Source organism: Chiloscyllium punctatum, chromosome 6 (genome assembly GCF_047496795.1).
Source record: "Chiloscyllium punctatum isolate Juve2018m chromosome 6, sChiPun1.3, whole genome shotgun sequence".
NCBI classification, from domain to species: Eukaryota; Metazoa; Chordata; class Chondrichthyes; order Orectolobiformes; family Hemiscylliidae; genus Chiloscyllium; species Chiloscyllium punctatum.
The window spans coordinates 18046678-18054255 of record NC_092744.1 but is presented as its reverse complement, the minus strand read 5'-3'; positions in this window follow the sequence as shown (position 1 = coordinate 18054255).

Genomic DNA, 7578 nt, shown 5'->3' with positions numbered 1-7578 from the left:
TTCTCGGTCTCAGAGGGGGAGAGATGTAGTGATTATAATGAGGTCAGCCAGGTGGACCTCATAGAATATGAGTTCCCTGATTAGGGCTGTCAATCTGATCCCAATTAGGGAGCCCTGGCTGACAGATACAAACAGGAGTGTCAGAGGAAGTTGGATCAGTGTCAAAGACTTAAAACAAGGGTGACTTGGTGATGGGATACCGGCCTCTGTGGAGTTATTTCAGTTACCAGTTATCTTACTCCAGTGGGACTATATTGACTTTCGTCTTTTGCTACTTATATACAATAGAAGACTTTTGGATTTCCCTTTGTGTTGGCTTCCATTCTTCTCACCTAATCCCTTTACACTTCTCTTAATTGTGTCTCATCTGTGCTTTGAACCTCTTATATTTACTTGGTTCTTAACCGTATTTTCCACCTTAAACCTATCATAAGTCCGCTTTTCTTTATCGTAATTCGTATCTCATTTTATCCAGGAGCTCTGGATTTGTGCGCCCAACCTTTGCCTTTGAATGTTCTCCCTCTGGTTCAGTTCTAGCTAGTTAATCCCTAAAATCCTCTCCTGGAACCTTCCTGTCTCTGTACATCTCTCTCCTGCTAATAGGTGCTCCTTAAAAATCTATCTCTTTCAACCAGTTTTTGACCACCTCGTCACATCTCTTTAAAAGTTGTGTTGCCAAATGTTGTTTGCTAAAGTTCCTGTGAAGAGCCTTGGACCTTTTTATTGTTTGTGATATTCAAATTCTGGGTGGAAATAATTTAATAAATGCAATTAATCGATATGTATTTCTGTTGCCCAACTGCACATTAACCTTGAAAGGCATCATTATGCTGCAAACGTCTAGTTCTAAGAAAATAATGTTGTTTGTCTTCAAATCCCTCCCTGCCTTTGCTCCTCCCTATCTCTGCAAGCTCGTCCTGTCCTACAACCATCCAAAGGTACTGCGGTTTGCCAAGGCAGGCCTTTGTCATATCCCCGATTTGATTTGTTCCATTACTGGTCATGCCTTCAGCTGAATCAGAACCATATCCTGGAATTCTCTCCCTGCCTATTTCCCCCTTTTGCAATCAGCCTTCAAACCTTTGTCTTTTGGACATCTGTTCCGATTGTTGTACTATCTGTTAAAGTTTGTTAGGTAATTGTTTGGTGAAGGGGCTTGAGAGATTTTATAACATTAGTGGTGCCATATAAATGCAATTTGCTGTTATTGTTTAACCTTTATTCTAGGGTGATAGTCCCCACATAAACAACTAAACAGGAAGTGGTGCAGGTCAGTGTAGCTGTTGGGCTAAGACACAGTTCAACACAAACTGGCAACAGCTATAATTAGAGAAGTCATTATTGAATGTGATCTTCAAATGTAACAGTGAAACAGGAAGAGAAATAAAGCTTCACTATACAGTTATGTAAATGTGTGTGTGTGTTTATATTCTCAGGACTCTCAAAAGCTCTCAACAATTAATGAAGTATTTTGACAATATACAATGTATACATTCACACCATAGAAAACACATTGTACACAGCAAGATCTCACAAACAACGATGTGCTATGACCAGATAATCTGTGTATCTTTTTAAAGTTAATTTTGGTCAAGACACTAGGGAAATCGAGCCCTCACCTCTTCAAAATAGTGGTGTTGGATATTTCTCATCCATTTGAGAGGGCAAGTGGGATGTCAGTTTAACGTAACTCCATTCACTCACTCGGGAAATCCCAAGGTATTGCACAGCTGGTTTTGATATCTACTCACTCTTTTGACAGCAAATGTGGCAGCCATTTGCAAGGCTGAGAAACACCAATGGTATGGATGACTGTTTGTTTTTGTTCTGTTCTGGCAGTGGTGTTGAAGGAAGAACATTTGAAAACTCCCATGACAATTCCCTACTTTCCATTGAACATGGCACTTGGGGATCACTTATGGGTGCCAATTCTTGGTTCAAACAACACTTCCTTATTGTGTCACAATGATGGTCTCTGAAGTTCTGAAGGTGTTTGAATAACTTTAAAAGTAAGTTTTCCCTCTTCATCCATCTTGACCATGTGTACCTACTTTGAGATGGTTATCGACACCATTCTCCTGGAGAAAGTGAGGACTGCAGACGCTGGAGATCAGAGCTGAAAAATGTGTTGCTGGAAAAGCGCAGCAGGTCAGGCAGCATCCAAGGAGCAGGAAATTCCTGAAGAAGGGCTGATGCCCGAAACGTCGATTCTCCTGCTCCTTGGATGCTGCCTGACCTGCTGCGCTTTTCCAGCAACACATTTTCAGCTACACCATCCTCCTCCAATGCATCTCAACAGTCATTCCAGCTGGGTAGGACTGGTCTCACATTTCTTCTCCCTGTAATTGGAGCCACGGAATCACTTGGCAATGGTTTCTCTTCCTACTCCCATAGCTACCCCTGGCATCCCCTGGGGACCCCCTCACATTTCTCAACAATGTGCTGCCTCTTGGCAACATTATCTGAAACTATGGCGATAATTTCCACATGCACTCTGACAACTCCCCACCACTCCCACTGTAACCAAAATATCAGACTGTTTGTCCAGCATCCAGGGCTGGATAGGCAAAAATCTCCTCCAAGCGAATATTGTGAATGCTGTAGCGATTCTCTTCAGTCTGTGCTCCAAGCCACTATTCGCAAGCTACTGATTCCATCCATCTCCGTGGCCATCTTGTGACATTAAGATATCAGTTCACAAACCTAGTGCGTAAATTAATTTCATAATGAGCTTCTAACCACATCACCACCATCACTATGACCATCTAGAGCTTATTCTCAAAACATTGACTCTCCTGCCCCTCGGATGCTGCCTGACCAGCTGTGCTTTTCCAGCACCACACTTTTCAATTCTGATTTCCAGCATCTGCAGTCCTCACTTTCTCCCAGTTGATTGTTACCTCACTGTGAAGCCCCTTCCAAGGATGCCCACCTTGAAGAAGTTCTCCTCCTCCCTCGACAAGGATCTCAGTGAGTCTCTCCCACTGCACCTGACACCGCCCCCCCCCCCCCTCCACCCCCATGTTGTCTCCTCTGCCCTGAAGCTCTTCAGCCATTACCTGAAACTGAATTGCTACCACAGCCACATCTCCTTCCTCAGTGCAGTTCCTGATAAAGAGCTTATGTTCCAAACATCGATTTTCCTGCTCCTCGGATGCTGCCTGACTGGCTGTGCTTTTCCAGCACCACACTTTTCAACAATTATCTCCACCTCAACGTGGACTTTGCCTCAGCCTCTTTCCATACACTCGTCACCTCTAGTGTTGACTATTCCGATGGAATCCAACTGGTCTCCCACATTTCATTCTCCCTACTCCTGAGGTTATCCCATTGTTCATGTCTAAATCACAACTAGATCTATGTATCGACATTAACTCCTTGTCAAGAAAGATCATATGAACTTGTGAAGAAAAGGCCAGGAAAATTCCTGGAGCATTGGAGGCTGAGGGGTGACCTTATAGATGTTTATAAAATCATGAGGGGCATAGATAGAAGAAATAGACAGGGTTTTTTCCCTGGGGTGGGGGGGGGTCCAGAACTAGAGGGCATAGGTTTAGGGTGAGAAGGGAAAAATTTAAAAGGGTCCTAAGGGGCAACCTTTTCACACAGAGGGTGGTGCATGTGTGGAATAAGCTGCCACAAGAAGTGGTGGAGGCTGGTATGGTTATAACATTTAAAAGGCATCTGGATGGGTATATGAATAGGAAGTATATGAATAGTGGGATATTGGCCAAGTGCTGGCAAATGAGACTAGATTAGGTTAGGATATCTGGTTGGCATGGATGAGTTGGACTGATCCATGCTGTATAACTCTCTGACTCTATGGCTTTCCTATTCAATAAGATCATGGCTAATCTGGTTGTAACCCACCCCAGTAATGCTTTGTCTTTGTTTCACATGAATCCATCCACCTCTGTCTTAAAAGTATGTAGGACCCTGCTTCTGCACCTTTCTGGAAGAGAGTCCCAATAAGTCTCCACCCTCTGAGAAAAGAAATCACCTCATCCCCTATTTGAAAACCCCTTAGTTTTTGATCCTACCTTAAGAGATACCATGCTGTCTACATCCACACCGTCAAGACCACTCAGGATCTTATGAATTTCTATCAAGTCACCTCTTATTCATTTAAAGTTCAGCAGATACAAGCCTAGCCTGTCCAACCTTCCCTCATTAAGCCAACCCGCCCAATCCAGGTTGTAATCTGGTAAACCTCTCTGAACTGCTTCCAACACATTTAAATCCTTCCTTAAATAAGGTAATCTGTACTATTTGCAAAGAAAAAGAGAACAAAGAACAATACAGTGCAGGAACAGGCCCTTCGACCCTGTAAGCCTGCGCCAATATGCACTACTCCAGATGCGGTCTCAACACTGCCCTATAGTGTCCAACGTTTGCATTTGATTCCCTTCATGACAAATGATAACATTCTATTATCTTTCCTAATTATTTGCTGTATCTGCATACCAACGTTTTGTGATTCATTCACTAGAATAGCCAGATCCCTCTACATCTCAGAGCTCTGCGATCTCTCACCACTGTGGTTCGATTCTTATTTTCCCTACCAAAATGGACAAACTCATTCATCTAAAATTACACTCCATTCACCAGATCTTTGTCCATTTATTTAACCTACCTTTTTTTTTTACAGCTTCCTTGTGACGTCTTCATAACATATTTCCCTACCTACCTTTGCATCGATACCAAATTCAGCAATGATATTTCCATCCATTCATTTACATAAATTGCAAAGACTTGACACCCTGGCACTGATCCCTGTGACATACCACTCATTCCATCTTGCCAGCCTGAGAAAGATCCATTTCTTCCTGCTCTGCTTCCTGTCAGCCAGCCAACCTGCTATCCATGCCAATATGTTCCCTCGTGCAACATGAGCTCTTATTTTCTGCAAAAACCTTTAATGTGGCATTTTATTAAACGACTTCCAGAGTGTCAATTTTAAAGTTCTCTTCCTCCATTTCAAATCTCTCAATGACCTTGCCTTTCCAATCTTTATAATGTCCTCCAACCCCACAATGATTTGCTATCCTCTACTTCTGGCCTCTTGCCATATCAAAACAGGACCTTCAGCCCAACAAGTCCACACCGACCCTCTGAAGAGTGACCCACCCAGACCCAATCCCCCTAACACTATGGGTGATTTAGCATGGCCAATTCATTGTACTGTGGGAGGAAACCGGAGCACCCGGATGAAACCCACACAGACATGGGGAGAATGTGCAAACTCCACACAGACAGTTGCCCAAGATAGGAATTAATCCTGATTCCCTGGTGCTGTGAGGCAGCAGTGCAAAGCATTGAGCCACTGTGGCACTCTGCCATGCCTTCAGTGACCTAGGCCTCAAGTAGACTTCCCTCTACAACACCCAACCTCACCTTTCTCCTTTTAAGACATTTGTGTTATTACCTACCTGTCCATCTAGTGTTTTGGTCATCAGGTGGAATGTCTGAGGTGTTTCATTGTTATATTTTGTTTTATAACATACCTATGAACGGCCTTCTGACCTTTGGTAATAATAAGATGCGACATAAATATAATGATTGTTGTTAGAGGTTCATCAGTAAGACCATAAGATATAGGAGTAGAATTAGACCATTTGGCAGATAAACAGCTGCTCCGCCATTCAAAGTTGCCTGATAACGTCTCTCAACCCTATTCTCCTGCCTTCCCTCTATAACCTTTAATCCTGTAACCAATCAAGAACCTAGCTATTTCTGCCTTAAAGACACTCAGTGACTTGGCCTCCACAAGACGCATGTGGAACTTGCCACCACGTGCAGCAGTTAAGGCAATAGCAAAGATGCATTTAAGCTTAATCTAGCTAAGTACAGAGGGACAAAGGATTTGAACATTGTCTGAGAGGGTTAGATGAATTAGGGTAAGATATGTGATTCATTTGAGGACTAACACTAGCAGTGATCAGATGGGCTGAAAGGTTTGTGTCTGTGCTGTAGACTTAATATAATTTTCTCAGCAATAAACTGAAACCTCGTTGAGATTGTGTCAAATCCCCGAGATGGGCTGGAGTTTAGCGTCAAGAATGCGGCCAGATCAGCAGATCTGAAACTTTGACAAATGCTTAGCTGTATGTGACGGGTGAGTGTCAAGTCAGCAGGCTTCATGTCTGAGCTTAAATAAAACCCACAGAGTGCTGGAATGTTCACCAACAATGGCTTCAGAAATCAAGACATCTGATTCTCAGAATGGAAACCAGCAGCTTCTGTTTTGGCCAAATCCAGCTCTGTGGAAATATATTCGTCCAGTTGCTTGTGATCTCTTAACAAGCAGTTTCAGGAAGTTGCGGTGATGTACAGGAGCACTGCAATGTGGTGTACAGGGAAGGAAGGAGATTAGCGAGATATAATTTGACACCTGCAACATAAAACTCAAACTTATGTACACAAGATCAAAACAAGCATAAAAGGAGATCTTAACAGTGCAGGAAAGGGAATTACACAGAAATCTAAGTGCAATTTGTTCAGTTTAAACACGAATTCAGGGGTAATAGCATATTCCATATTACAGTCGACAAAATCCAAACTGCTGTGACAACATTTGCCTCTCCACTCATTGTACCCCAGAGCTTTGGACAGGGCTGGTCAATGCTCCAACATTCTCTCCATCTCACGGCTGACTAAGAATCTCTCCCACCCTAACTTGAGTATGCAAGGATTTACATACTCAACTTGTTTGGTCGCATTAGGAAGGCACTTCCTTTGGCATTCTCAAATGGAGCATTTTAGCGAGGTAAGGAACTGTAATTTTGTCTCAAGTTTTTGGAGTGGTACACAAATGGACAACCTTCTGATTTAGAAGGGGAGGCTGCTGCAGATTGAGCTGCAGTTTCAGGTGGGATGCGGACCCACAAATAAAAGCCAGTGCTTCATATCAGAAATCCCACTCTCAACACAGAGAGTGATGGACGTTTGGAATAGCAGTGTGTCTGAGGCAGAAATCCGATGGCGTGTTGCACAGACTATAGCATAATTCTGGAAGTGAATGCAAACTAACTGAATGTTCTTTCACAATCAAATGTTGTAGTCAGTGAACAATTTGACCACATCACAACAGTCCTGACTTGACCTCATCCAATGTTCCTGAATGGCCATGTATCAGGAGGAGCAGTGGTGAGTCAGCAGTAACCTGCAGTGCTGGCTGATTCTTATCGATGATAGGCCAGCCACATACCTACCAGAGTGACAACACAACACAAAAAGTAAGGAGAAAGCATTCAGCTCATCAAGTCTGGCCTGCCTTTCAATATGACCTTGGCTGATCTTAGGTTTTTGCTTCACTTTCTCACTTGCTCCTCATACCCCTTGGAATTTTTGGAACATTTATGGAATATATGGAATTTATACAATCCAGCCCTAATTCAATTCAGCAAAGGAGGATCTACAACTCCTGGTGTAGGGAATTGCATGAACTCATAACACTTGGTGAAAAATCATTTCATACATTCATAGAATCCCAACATGAGTGGAAGCAGGCTATTCAGCCCATTGAGTCACGCTGACCCTCTGAAGCATATCCTAAACAGACCCACTGCACAACCCCCA